The 14,816-nt window shown below is 43.6% G+C and overlaps 1 protein-coding gene across 1 annotated transcript in view; it reads left to right on the top strand.

Annotated features, from left to right (window-relative positions):
• rims4 (regulating synaptic membrane exocytosis 4) overlaps positions 1-14,816 on the top strand; it is a 118,978-nt gene that overhangs the window by 50,381 nt on the left and 53,781 nt on the right. The window lies entirely within an intron of this gene.

Raw genomic sequence — 14,816 nt, 5'->3', positions numbered from 1 at the left:
GAGAGGGGAATGTGAGGGATTAAATAATTTTGCATTGACTTCTCATTCCTGAGAAGCTGGGAGGGTTATGGAAAGTTGAAACCGATAACTGTGCAGAAGAGAACTGGATAAAGTATAAATCAAGCAAGAGATTCCCATGCTCCCAGAACTCATTTCATTCCCAGTCAACCCTATATTTCAAAACTCCTGTTTCTCACAGTATTTCTGGAACAGAATGTACAGACCAGACCTAATGGGAGTCTGTTGGTCCAATTGATAACAGGCCCATTTCCTAAATCTTGACCATAAAATTTTATGCGGTTGTTATGTTTCACTTTCTCCCTGCTCTAGTTTTCTCACTGAACATCAGTCGATAAACTTTAGATTTCCACAAAGATCAGAAATTAATGGCCCGGAGATTTGCTGCTCCAGCGAATGTTCCCCACAACTGGTGAGGGATCACTCAAACTGGAGGCTTTACATTTATTGCTTTGTGGATATGGCCACTTCAGTAAAGATTTATTGCCCATCCCTTGTTGCCCTAGAGAAGGTGGCTCTGAGCTACCTTTTTGACGGACAGTTTGTGGGATATAGGTAGTTCCACACAAAGGGCATTCCAAAATCTTGATCCAGTGACGTTGAAGGAATGGCCAAATATTTCCAAATCAAATTGGTGAGTGGGTAGGAGGGGAAATTGTAGGGAATGGTGTTCCTGTGCATCTGCTGCTCCTGTCCTCCAAGATGGAAGTGGTTGTGGGTTTGGAATGTACTGTTGAAGGAGCTTTGATGAATCATAGAATCGTACAGTGCAGAGGAAGACCTATGCCCATTGAATCTGTGCCAACGAACATACACAGCTACCCACACCAGTCCCGCTTTCCAGCCCACAGCCTTAAAAGTTCTGACACTTCAAGTACTCATCCAAGCACCTTTTTAAAGGTTTGAGGCTTCTTGCCTCAACTACCCTCCCACGCAGTGCATCCTGGATCCCCACCATCTTCAGGGTAAATTTCTGTAGTGCATCTCGTAGATGTATGCATCAGTACTGCTGAGAATCACTGAGGAAATAGCAAGACCACACATATGGACCAGATACTCGATTACATTAGCAACCACCCCAACACCCACAAACAGAGCTGCATCAGGACAGTATTTAAACAAGCCCCAACACATTGCAGCAAAACAGGAACTATGCAAAGCTGAACTGGAGCACCTATGTGGAGTCTTCAAAAGGAATGGATGCCTAAAAAGCACAATCCACTGTTACCTCCGAGACTGACCGCAACAGGAAGACGTCGCATAACCAGACTCACTAATCACTCTACCATACATCAAGGATATTTCAGAGATGACCGCAAGCCTAGTCAGACCCCTCGGTATCAGGGTAACCCACAGACAAACAACCATCCTACAACAGCTACTGACGAACATAAAGGATCCCATACCCAAAACCAGCAAAACTGGTGTATCATGCATGGACTGTGAGAAACACTACATAGGCCAAGCTGACAATACGGATACATGAACACCAACTGGCCACCAAGCGACACGACCAATTCTCACTTATTTCACTACATACGGATAAAGTGGGATATGAATTTGACTGGCACAACAAATCCATAATCGCACGAGCAAACAGAGACATGCCAGGGAGTTCCTGGATGCCTGGTATTCCAACCAGAACTCCATCAACAAACACACTGAAATAGACCCCATGTACAAACCACTGAGAAACATCGCTGGAAGTGGTAGCCAACACCCCAAAAATTGAGGCACATGAATTACAAGTGGGACAGAACACCGACGCTTCACCGAGGCACACTGACGATGTTAGCTAGCAGGGTGATGAAATGTCTGCAACCAAACCCACAGGCTCGATGAGCATGCCTACAACCTTACCTCCAACTGCCTCACTGACCTTCACTCCATCCTAAAGCCAGATGTTTGCCAATATGACATTCAGCTCTATATGTAACTCCACGTATACCGAAGCACACCACGTCCAAATACAGCAAGACTTGAACAGTATCCAGGCTTAAGCTGAAAGCAGCAAGTTACATTCATACCACACAAGTGCCAGGCAACGGCCATTTCTGACAAAAAAGAATTTAATCACCTCCCCTTGATGTTTAATGAATCACCATCACTGAAACTCCAACATCAACATCCTGGAGGTCACCTTTGACTAGAAACTGAACTGGACCAGCCACATAAAAACTGTAGCTAGTTGGAACTCAGGCATCCTAAGTAAATTATTGCCCAGAAGCATTGGGTTTGGATGATTATGACTTTAATACTGGTGCTACTGGCTGCTTCAGTCTTAATGATATTAGTAAGCCTGTCCTCCCAGCTGATGTGGACCATCTGTCCCAAACAAAGTTGAAAGCACTTCTCTACATTTCAAGGGTCTTGAGGTGGTGTCCAAACCATAGTCCACATTTTAGAGGCATATTGAAGATTTGGAATGATGCCTGCCTTATACGCAAGATTCTTGGTATCAGCACAGATGTAATGGTCATCAAGACTTTCATCTTTAGGCAACCAGCTCAAGAAAGGTATTTGAATGAGACCTAGACAAAGGAAACACTTCAGAGACTTTCTGAAGGCTTCCCTCAAAAAGTGCAACATGGATGTTAATGCGTGGGAGATCCTCTTTGAGGAGAAACTTTCTTGCGGTGAAACTCCTGTACGAAGGGACTCGATTCTTTGAGAGTACCTGGAATCAAGAGGAAGTACGAGAAAGGAACCAGAGAAAGGAATGTCAATAATCTTGAGGCCTCCTTCCCACCTTCTGGGAACATCTGCCAAATGTGTGGTGGGAGATGGGGCTCTAGGAACAGGCTCATCAGCTACACGAGGATCCACAGAATGTGCGAGCAGTGACATGGAACTTCTGCGGTTAATAATCTGACTCGTTAGTGAGTGATTTCCAACAACAATGACGAGAGGAGGTCAAGGTCAAAGATTCTGACAACAAATAGCTCGCTTCCTGATTCGCCAAAGATTGTCCACCATCTTCAAAGTAGAAGCCAGGAGTGTGATGGAACACTCCCCACTTGCCTGGATGGGTGCAGCTCCAACAACACTCAAGAAGCTCAACACCGTCCAGGATTGGGCAGCCCACATCCACAAATATGCATTCACATCACAGCTGGCACTCAGTAACAGGAGTTAATACCTTTCACAACATAATTTCCGTTGGCGATATTAAGGGGAGACGATGGCCTAGTGGTATTTATTGCTAGACTGTTAATCCAGAAATCCAGGTAATTTTCGTTGGACCCTGGTTCAAATCCCACCACAGCAGATGGGGGAATTTGAATTCAAGGGAAAAAAAGTCTAATCTAATGATGACCATTGATAGTTAGAAAGTTCCATCTGGTTCATGGATACTGTTTAGGGAAGGAAACTGCTATCCTTATTTGGTTGGGTCTACGCGTGACTCCAGACCCACAGCAATGTGGTTGTCTTTTAACTACTGTTTCAGCAATTAGAGATCAGCGGTGAACCTGGCCAGTGATTCCTTCAGCCTATCAATGAATAAAACAAAATCTAGCAGCATCTGTGGAGGGAGAAACCGAGTTAATGTTTCAAGTCCAGAATGACTCCTAAGGTTTTGAAGGGTCACAGAACTCAAAACGTTAACTGTTTTCTCTTCACCGATGCTGCTAGATCTGTTTAGTCTCTCCAGCAATTTTAGATTTTACCTGTATGTTGAAAATTGGTTACACCTTAGCAGGATTGGAACTAATATCCTCAAGGGGAGATTTGCTAATTTCAGAGAACTTCAACCCAGTTGTTCAGGGGAACGGGAATTTGAGAGGGAATTCAGATTGAATAAAATTGAAGCTGGTTACAAGAAGTTATCTTTTGTAAATAAAAGTGGAAAGAAGCAGAAACAAATCCCTGAATCACCCAGGGTCAAATTACAGAGTTGTATCAAAAAGGCAAAATAGAAAAAAAAATTCTAGCTGAATACATGCAGCATTCAAAATAAGACAGGTAAATTTATGATATTAGAATCAAAAGATTATGATTCAATTACCATTATGGAGAGATGGCTGTAGGGTGACCAAGACTGGGAATTAAATACTAAAGTCTCAAAGAAGTGGAAAACTGCCAATGTAACAGGCTTATTCAAAAAATGGAGGGAGCCACAAAACAGGTAGTGATATCGCAGTTAGCTTAACATTCATGTTAGAGTCTATTACAGAAAGTGTTACAATGGATATTATGATATTGTTGCTCCAGTTGTACGAGGAAGCACCTAGGGATTGTTTGTACCAGACAAGTCTGATTCCTGAGAGGAACTTCATAAATTTTATTCTTTTATTACCAAAGGTATAAACACAATGTTGCAGTGTTTGTTTTAACAGTAAAACAGAAGTTTATTGACAAAAGAAATGAAGACAAAACATGATTCTCTAATAACAATTTTTTTAAACATGAAGTAGAAGTAACCCAGTCATTCTTTCATATATTGAACAGAAGCAGCAGCTTCGTATTAGAATCAGTACAGTTTGGTACAGCTTTCTTTGCTGCAATTCTAAGAACATTAGCTACTGTACCACTAGCAAGACCCACACCAATTTATTCCTCAAGAACAGAGAAATTTTGTTTTTCCTTTTTAGAAGTAATTAAAGTTTCAAATCATCTGCTGGAACTGTAGATAACTTTTTCTTAATTATTATTATGCCAGTTTTCTTCCAGTGGTACACTATCACAGACAAAGCTGCAATTCTTTTCAATTCCTGTTCTGAGGAAGGGTCATCGGACCTGAAACATTAACTCTGATTTTGCTTCATAGATACTAAGACATGCTGAACTTTTCCAGCAGTCTCTAATTTTTATTTCTTGAATTCCTTTTCTTCTTTTGGAAAACAAAACTTCAAAATTTTACTCCTTTTCCAGCGACTGTATCCAGCCTGGGATTAATAGTAGTTTCTCACTGCAAGATAGTTTCATTGATTTAACCTCGCTTTCTTAAAAATACCACTTCTCACTTTCTTCCACCAAAAGATTTCTTAGCACTTCAGATCTTGATACATGCTTTGCTCTCAATTGACTTGAAAAAGGGAGTTGGAATAAAGTAGGCATTTCAGCATGGCAACCTGTAACTGGTGGAGTATCACAGGAATCATGACTGGGGCCACAGTTATTTACAAAATGTAAAACATGACGTAGATTATGGAAGTGAATACCATAGTCAAGTTTGTGAAAGACGCAAAATTAGATGGGCTGGCAACTACTCAGAGTGAAGTAATGATTTTGCAGTGGGTTATAGACAGGTTGAGTGACGTGAGCAGAAGATTGGCAGGTATGATGCTCTAGGCATCACAGTGTGGGCTGAAGGCCGATCAGGGCTGGAAGTAAATATCCAAGGATACACATTCTATCGAAATTAAGTTAAATCGATTGCAACAAGTGATGCCGAGTTCGAAGGCTTAGAATCTGTGTGGGTAGCGTCAAGGAACTGCAAAGGGAAAACTACCCTGATGGGAGTTACATACAGGCTTCCTACCAGTAGTCAGGATGTGGGGCAGGAAGTAAATCAGGAGATAGAAAAGGCAATATTACAACAATCATGGGGGACTTCAATGTGCAAGTGGGCAAATCAGGTTGATAGTGGGTCCCAAGAAAAGGAATTTGTGGAAATAGTAAGAGCTGCTAATGCTGGAGTCGGAGATAATGCAGTATGGAGCTAGAGGAACACAGCAGGCCAGACAACATCACAGGAGCAGGAAAGCTGGCGTTCCGGATCGGGACTCTTCTTCTGAAATAGGACCCATTTCAGAAGAAGGGTCCCAACCCAAAATATAGTTTGCCTGCTCCTCTGATGCTGTCTGGCCTGCTGTGTTCCTCCAGCTCCACACTAAGGAATTTGTGGAATGCTTATGAGATGGTTTCTTGGTGGAGCCACGAGAACCCACGCGGGAACAGGTGATAGTGAGTTTTGAGAAGATTTGTAGCTCAGGTTGAGGTTCTGGATGTGAGTTTGCTCGCTGAGCTGGAAGGTTCGTTTTCAGACATTTTGTCACCATTCTAGGTAACATCATCAGTGAGCCTCCGACGAAGCGCTGGTGTTATGTCCCGCTTTCTATTTATCTGGTTAGGTTTCCTTGGGTTGGTGATCTCATTTCCTGCATTGGTGATGTCATTTCCTGTTCTTTTTCTCAGGGGATGGTAGATTGGCTCCAAGTCAATGTGTTTGTTGATGGAGTTCCGGTTGGAATGCCATGCTTCTAGGAATTCTCGTGCGTGTCTCTGTTTGGCTTGTCCTAGGATGGATGTGGTGTCCTTCCTTATCTGTATGTAAGGATACTAGTGATAGTGGGTCATGTCTTTTTGTGGCTAGTTGATGTTCATGTATCCTGGTGGCTAGCTTTCTGCCTGTTTGTCCAATGTAGTGTTTGTCACAGTTCTTGCAAGGTATTTTGTAGATGACGTTCATTTTATTTGTTGTCTGTATAGGGTCTTTTGTGTTCATTAGCTGCTGTTTTAGTGTGTTGGTGGGCTTGTGGGCTACCCTGATGCCAAGAGGTCCGAGTAGTCTGGCAGTCATTTCGGAAATGTCTTTGATGTAGGGGAGAGTGGTTATGGTTTCTGAGCCCGTTTTGTCTGTTTGTCTGGGTTTGTTGCTGAGAAATCGGCGGACTGTGTTCATAGGGTACCCATTCTTTTCGAATACGCTGTATAGGTGATTTTCCTCTGCTCTGCGTAGTTCCTCTGTGCTGCAGTGTGTGGTGGATCGTTGAAATAATGTTCTAATGCAGCTTCATTTGTAGGTGTTGGGATGGTTGCTCCTGTAGTTCAGTATTTGGTCCGTATGTGTTGTTTTCCTGTAGACGCTGGTTTGAAGTTCCCCATTGGCTGTTCGCTCTACTGTGACATCTAGGAATGGCAGTTTGTTGCTGTTTTCCTCCTCTTTTGTGAATGTTATGCCAGTAAAGGGTATTATGGATGGTCTTGGAGGTTTCCTCTAATTTGTTTTGTTTAGTGATGACAAAGGTGTCATCCACATAGTGGACCCAAAGTATGGGTTGGGTGATTGGCAGAGCTGTTTGTTCGAGTCTCTGCATTACTGCCTCTGCTAAGAACCCTGATATCGGAGATCCCATGGGTGTACCGTTGGTTTGTCTGTAGGTTTTGTTATTGAAAGTGAAGTGGGTGGTGAGGCATAGGTCCACTAGCTTGATGATGTTGTCCTTGCTGATGAGGTTGGTGGTGTCTGGTGTATGTGTCTTCGGTTCTTCTAATAGTGTAGTCAGTGTTTCTTTGGCCAGGTTGATGTTGATGGATCTGAACAGAGCTGTTGCGTCAAAGGAGACCATTATTTCATCCTCTTCTATATTGGTGTCTTTGGTGTTCAGGAATTCTTGGGTGGAGCGAATGGAGTGGGGGGTAGTCTTCTACTAGGTGTTTTAGTCTTTGGTGTAGTTCCTTGGCTAATCTGTAGGTTGGTGTTCCAGGTAGCGAGACTATGGGTCTCGGGGGGGGGGGGGCTCCTGGTTTGTGAATTTTTGGTAGTCCGTAGAAGCATGGTGTGTTGGATCCAGAGCAGAGCAGAGGAAAATCACCCATACAGCGTATTCAAAAAGAATGGGTACCCTATGATCACAGTCCGCCGATTCCTCAGCAATAAACCCAAACAAACAGACAAAACGGGCTCAGAAACCATAACCACTCTCCCCTACATCAAAGACACTTCCGAAAGACTACTCGGACCTCTTGGCATCAGGGTAGCCCACAAACCCACCAACACACTAAAACAGCAGCTAATGAGCACAAAAGACCCTATACAGACAACAAATAAAATGAACGTCATCTACAAAATACCTTGCAAGAACTGTGGCAAACACTACATTGGACAAACAGGCAGAAAGCTAGCCACCAGGATACATGAACATCAACTAGCCTCAAAACGACATGACCCACTATCACTCGTATCCTTACACACAGATGAGGAAGGACACCACTTTGATTGGGACAACACATTCATCCTAGGACAAGCCAAACAGAGACACGCATGAGAATTCCTAGAAGCATGGCATTTCAACCGGAACTCCATCAACAAACACATTGATATGGAGCCAATCTACCATCCCCTGAGAAAAAGAACAGGAAATGACATCACCAATGCAGGAAATGAGATCAGCAACCCAAGGAAACCTACCCAGATAAATAGAAAGTGGGACATAACACCAGTGCTTCGTTGGCGGCTCACTGATGATGTTACCTAGAATGGTGATGAAATGTCTGAAAACTAACTTTCCAGCTCAGCGAGCAAACTCACATCCAGGAACAGGTAATTCTGGATTTGGTAATGTGATTTGATGAGGGAGCTTAAGGTGAAAAATCCACATAATATGATAGAATTCACCCTGTATTTTGAGAGGAAGAAGCTGGAATTGGATGTAACAGTATTACAATGCAGTAAAGGTAACTAGAAAGACATGATGGAGGACTTGGCCAGAGTTGATTGGAAGGGCATTGTAGTGGAGAAGAAGGTGGAGCAGCAGTGGCAGGAGCTTCTGGGGGGGCCAGAGCAGAAATTCATCCAAAGGAAGAAGAAAGACAAGAAGAACGTAGGACAAGGCAACCATGGCTGATGAGGGAAGTTAGGGACAGTATGAAAGCAAAAGGAAAAAAAAAATACGAAATGGTAATGATTAGTGGGAAACCAGAGGTCTGGGAAAAAACCAGCAGAGGGCATTTTGGAAAGCAATATCGGGGGAAATGGTGTAATATGAAGTAAACTAGCTAATAATATAAAAGAAGATTGCAAGAGATTTATTTGATTAAAAAGCTTTAAATTCTAAAAGATAAAAGAGAGGCATGAGTGAACATTGGACTGCTGGAAAATGAGGTGGGAGAAGTTGTAATGGGGAACAAAGAATTGGGTGAGGAACTGAATAGGTACTTTGCATCAGTTTTCACAGTGGAAGACACCAGCAGCATACCAGAACTTCAAACGAGTCAAGGGTCAGAGGTGAGTCTGGTGGCCATCACTAAGGTGAAGGTAACGGGGAAGCTGAAAGGTTCTGAAGGTGGATAATCACCTGGACAAGATAGATGATACCCCACGGTTCTGAAGGAGATAGTTGAGATTGTGGTAATCTTCCAGAGAGGGTTCCAGAGGACTGGAAATTGCTAATATAACACCTCTGTTTAAAAATGGAGGGATGCAGAAAACAGGAGACTGCAGGCTGGTTAGACTTCGGTCATTAGCAGGATTTTAAGAGTCCATTAATAAGGATGAGATTGTCGAATACTTAATCATAGAGCCATAGAGATTTACAGCACAGAAACAGATCCTTCAGTCTAACTTGCCCATGCTGACCAGATATCCTAAATTAATCTAATCCCATTTGCTAGCATTTGGCCCATGTCCCTCTAAGCCCTTCCTATTCATGTCCCCATCCAACTGCCTTTTAAATGTTGTAATTGCACCAGACTCCATCACTTCCCCTGGCAGCTCATTTCATACATGAGCTGCATGAAAATGTTGCCCCTTTTAAATCTTTTCCCTCTCACCTTAAATCTACCCTCTCTATTTTTGGATTTTCCACGCCGTGGAAAAGACCTCGACTATATACCATATCCATGCTCCTCATGATTTTATAAACCTCTATAAGGTCACCCCTCAGCCTCCAACACTCTCGGGAAAATATCCCCAGCCTATTCAGTCTCTCTTGATAGCTCAAACCCTGCAACCCTGGCAACACCCTCATAAATCTCTTCTGAACCCTTTCATGTTTAAAAATGTCCTTCCTATAGCAGGGAGACCAGGATTGTAAGCACTATTCCAAAAATGGCCTAACCAATGCCCTGTACAGCCACAACATGACTTCCCAACTCCTACACGCATTGCACTGGTCAATAAAGGCAAGCGTACCAAACGCCTTTTTCACTATCCTATCTACTGTGACTCCACTTTCAAGGAACTATGAATCTGCACACTAAGGTCACTGTTCAGCAACAATCCCCAGGATTATGTGTATACGTCCTGCTCTGATTTGCCTTTTCAAAATGCAGCACCTCACATTTATCCAAATTAAGTTCCATTAAACTCTCAAGGAGCTCCTTGTCCCACTGGCTGATCTGATTTAAGATCCTGCTGTACTGTGAAGTAACCTTCTTGTAAAATAGAGCTGAGTAGCACAACATTGTCAAGGGTGAGTCATGCCTGACAAATCTGTTAGAACTCTTTGAGGAGGTAACAAGCAAGTTAGAGCCAATGGTCATGACATTTGGATTACAGAAGGCCTTCTACAAGGTGCTGCACAAGAGGTTGCTAAATAAGATAAGAGCCCATAGTGTCAGGGGCAAGGTACTGGTATGGATAGAGGATTGGCTGACAGAAGGCACAGTGTGTGGGTAAAGGGCTGTTTTTCAGGATGGCAGCTGATGACTAGTGGAGTTCCACAGGGGCCTGTGTTGGGACCATAGTCAAACATGTTATACATTAACGATCTAGACAAAGGAACTGAGGGCATTGTTGCTCAGCACAAAGTGACTTGGGAGTCCAAGTTCGGAATTCTCTTAAGGTTAACATGTAGGTTCACTTAGCAGTTAGGAAGGCAAATGCAATGTTAGCATTCATCTCAAGAGGTATACAATACAATATCAGAGATGTAATGCGGTTTTGGACCCTATATCTATAAAGAAAGAAGGACAAAGAACAATACAGCACAGGAACAGGCCTTCTGGCCCTCCAAACCCGTGCCAACACATTTTGCTATTCCATACTGAAACTGTCTTTACATACAGGCTGCATATCCCTCTATTCCCTTCCTATTCACGTACTCATTCAGGTGTTTCTTGAAAACTGCTATTGTGTCTGCTTCCACCATCTCCTCTGGCAGCGTGTTCCAGGCACTCACTCACCACCCTTTGTGTGAAAAACCTGCCACTCGCATCTCTTTTTTAAACTCTCCCCCCCACTCCCCCCTTACACCTTGAACCCGTGACCCAGGTAACTGACCCTTCCACCCTGGGGAGAAAAACCTCTTACTTTCCACTCTATCCAAGCCATTCACCCTTGACCTCCTGCGTTCCAGTGAAAACAAACCCAGTCGATCCAACCTTTTTTCATAGCTAACTTACTAATTAGAGCAGCCACATTTTTCTCCAATTCATTTATGTAGATCACAAACAGCAGAGGTACCAACACTGATCCCCGTGGAACACCAGTAGTCACAGCCCTCAATTCCAAAAAGCATCCTTCCACTGCTACCCTCTGTCTCCTATGACTAAGCTGGCTCTGTATCCATCTTGCCTGCTCACCCCGATACCATGGGACTTCACCTTTTGTACCAGTCTGCCATAAGGGCCCTTGTCAGAGGCTTTACTGAGGCCCATGTAGCCAACATCAACTGCTTTTCCCTCATCAATCATCTTCATCACATCTTCAAAAAACTCGACCAAGTTAGTGAGGCACAACCTCTCCCATACAAAACCCTGCTGTCTGTCACTAATAAATCCATTTGCTTCTAAATGTGTAAAGATCTCACCCTTGAGAATTTTTTCCAATAATTTCCCTACCACTGACATGAGACTCTTAGGCCTGTAATTTCCTGGATTACCCCTGCTACCCGTCTTAAACATTGACTATTGTCTCGTCCCCTAGCACCTCACCTGTGGCCAAAGACAATACAAAGATATCAGTCAATGCTCCAGCAATTTGTTCTGTTGCCTCCCTCAATATTCTGGGATAGTTCCCATCAGGACCTGGGGACTTATCTACCTTAATACTTTTTAAGAGGCACAGCACCTCTTCCTCTTTAATGACAACTTGGCTTAGAAACTCGACACCACCTCCCTTGAGATCATCCTCCACCAATTCCTTCTCTGTGGTGAATACTGGCACTCTGTATTTGTTTAGGACCTCACCTACCTCTTCTGGCTCCACACATAGATTCCCTCTTCTGTCCTTGAGTGGGCCAACCCTTTGTCTGGCTACCTTCTTGCTTTTTATATAAAAAGCCTTGGGATTCTCCTTAATCCTGTTTGTTAACGACTTTTGATGACCTCTTTTAGCCCTTCTGATTCCTTGTTTAAGTTCTTTTATACTTTCAAAAGAATGAAAGAGCAGAAGAGAAGTTCAGCACAGGAACAGGCTCTTCAGCTCTCCAACTCTGTGCCGATCATCATGCCCTGACTAAACTAAAAAACAACCTTTTGCCCTTATTCAATCCCTATTCCCTCCCTTTTCATGTATCCATCCAAATACCTCCAAATACTGCCAATGTGCCTGCTTTCACCAACACCTCTTTCAGGCTCTTACCACTCTCTGCATGAAAAATGTTACTCTCACATCTCACTTAAACACCTTGAACTTGTTCACCCTGTAATTGAATGTCAACCCTGGGGTAAAAACCTCTGACAATCCACCCTATCAATGCCTCTCATAATTTTGTAGACCTATATCAGGTCTCCTCCTCTTTGGAAGAAGGCAGGAGGATGGGTTGAGAAAAGTATCAACCATGATGGAATGGTGGAACAGACTTGAGAGGCTAAATGGCCTAATTCTGCTCTCTCTGTTGTGACCTTATGGAATATCACGTGGCAATATGCAAGGCTATGCACTTTGGCAGGAAGAATAAAGAATATTATTTAAATGGGAGAAAGACAGCAAAATGCTACAGAACAGAGGGATTTGGGGGACCTTGTGCGTGAACCACAAAAAAAAGGCTAGCATTCAAGTTTGGTGGGTAATAGTGACGGCAAATGGACTTTTGGCCTTCATTTCAAAGGGAATGGAATATAAAAATAGGGAGGTTTTGCTAAAACTGTACAAGATACTCATGAGGCCACGCTGCAATACCGTGAACAGTTTCCCCCACCCCCTTGTTTAAGGAAGCAATACAGAGCAGTTTCATTGGGTTGATTCTGTGAATGGAGGTATTTTCTCTTGGGGGGAATTCAAATCGTTTGGGCTTGTGCTTGTTAGTATTCAGAGAAATGAAAAGTGACCTTATTGAAACAGAAAAGATTCTTAGAGTTCTTCTCAGCGTAGATGAGGAGAGGTTGTTTCTCCTTGTTGCAGAGGGTATAATTTCAGAATGATGGTTGTCCGTTTAAGACCGATACAGAGGGAGGTGCAAATCTCTGCAATTCTTTGTCATAGAGGGCTTTTTGAGGCTGGTTCATTCAGAATATTCAAAACTGAGATTGAGTTTTAATCAGTAAAGAGATCAAGAGTAACAGGGAAAGGAATGAAGTGGAGTTGAAGGTTATGAGACTGGCCATGATCTCATTGACTGGGGGGAGCAACGTCAGTCGACTGAATAGCCTCCTCCTGCCCTTTTCATCTTATGGCGTGCAGAATGCTTTCCTTGGCCCTTTACTCAAAACCCTGTCGAAGACAGTGAATCTTTGAGCTTCCACAGATTTCAGGGCTCAGCCATTGAGAAAATATAAATCAGAGATTGGTAGATCTCTAAACGGAAGCGATATCAAGGGAGAAGGGAACAGGTAGGAATGAGTCTTTGAGGTGGATGATCAGCCATTATCTGTTAGGATGAAGAAGGCTTGAGGGGCTGAATGGCCTTCTTCAGTTTCTACATTCTTATAATTATCCTTTAACGCCAACAAAATACTGACTTGGGCAGCGTGCAAACTGTTAATGAGTTCTCAGTATCGAGTGCTGCCTTCTCAGGCTGATATCACCTAATATTTTATAATGATTAGTAGTGAATGAATATGATGATTGTCTGGGGCTTACTGACAATGTGTGTTGGGCTCGCTACAATTGGACATTGGTTTCAAATTGCACACAAGGGATATAAGTAGTCAAACAGGAACAAAAACTAAAGGACGAATTGAGATACAACAAAAGTAACTCATTATTATTGATTAACGCAATCTCTGCATCTGTCCCAGCTTGGACAGATCTGTACAGAGAGAGCCATTCAATAATCCCCACAGACAGGACTGAGACCAGAAATCACTGATTCAGCAACAGAATGGCGCAGGAGTTACCAGTTATAGGTGAGTGATATCTTGCTTCTCCAGTGAGGTTATTTCTAGTTGATGTCTTACTCCCTCAGTCCCTCAGTACTGAGTGCTGTGCTATCAAAGGGTCAGTACGGTATGAGAACCAAACCAAGGGAGTGCCGAACTGTCAGAAAGTCAGGACTGGGGAGCGTCACACTGTCAGTGGGTCACCAATGAAGGAGTGCTGCACTGTCGGAGGGTCAGTGCTGAGGGAGTGGGCGCTATTTGAAGGTCAGTGCTGAGGGAGTGGGCACTGTCGGAGGGTCAGTTCTGAGGGAGTGCTGCACTGTCGGAGGGTCAGTGCTGAGGGAACGCCGCGCTGTCGGAGAGCCAGTGCTGAGGGAGCGGGCACTGTCGGAGGGCCAGCGCCGCACTGTCAGAGCAAACTGCTGCACATGCTGGAATCTGCTGGCCTGATGTGATTTCCAACATTAGTTTTGTTTTTAGGGAGTGCTGCTCCCTCTTGCGATTCACACCTCAGTCAAGGGGAACAGCTGTTTTCCTACTTACCCTATCCATATCCCACCCCCCTCAGTCTTCTCTACTCTAAGGAGAACAATCCAGGACTATTTAGTTTCTCCTTTATCGTTCAATGTCTCCCTCCAGGCAACATCCTGGTGAACCTCCTTTGTGCCCCCTCTCGTGCTATCACATCCTTCCTGTAGTGCGGTGACCCCCAGAATGGCACACAGTACTCCAGCTGTGGCCTAATCAATTTTCTGTACAGCTCCAACATTACTCCTATACTCTGTACCACGACTGATGATATGCCGCCCTGACTGTCCTATTCACATGCTCTGCTTACTTCGGGGGTCTGTGAATAATTATCCCAAGATTCC

This window comes from Stegostoma tigrinum, chromosome 19 (genome assembly GCF_030684315.1).
Source record: "Stegostoma tigrinum isolate sSteTig4 chromosome 19, sSteTig4.hap1, whole genome shotgun sequence".
Taxonomy (NCBI): Eukaryota; Metazoa; Chordata; class Chondrichthyes; order Orectolobiformes; family Stegostomatidae; genus Stegostoma; species Stegostoma tigrinum.
Note: the sequence above shows the minus strand (reverse complement) of the source record. Positions and strands in the feature narration are given on the sequence as shown.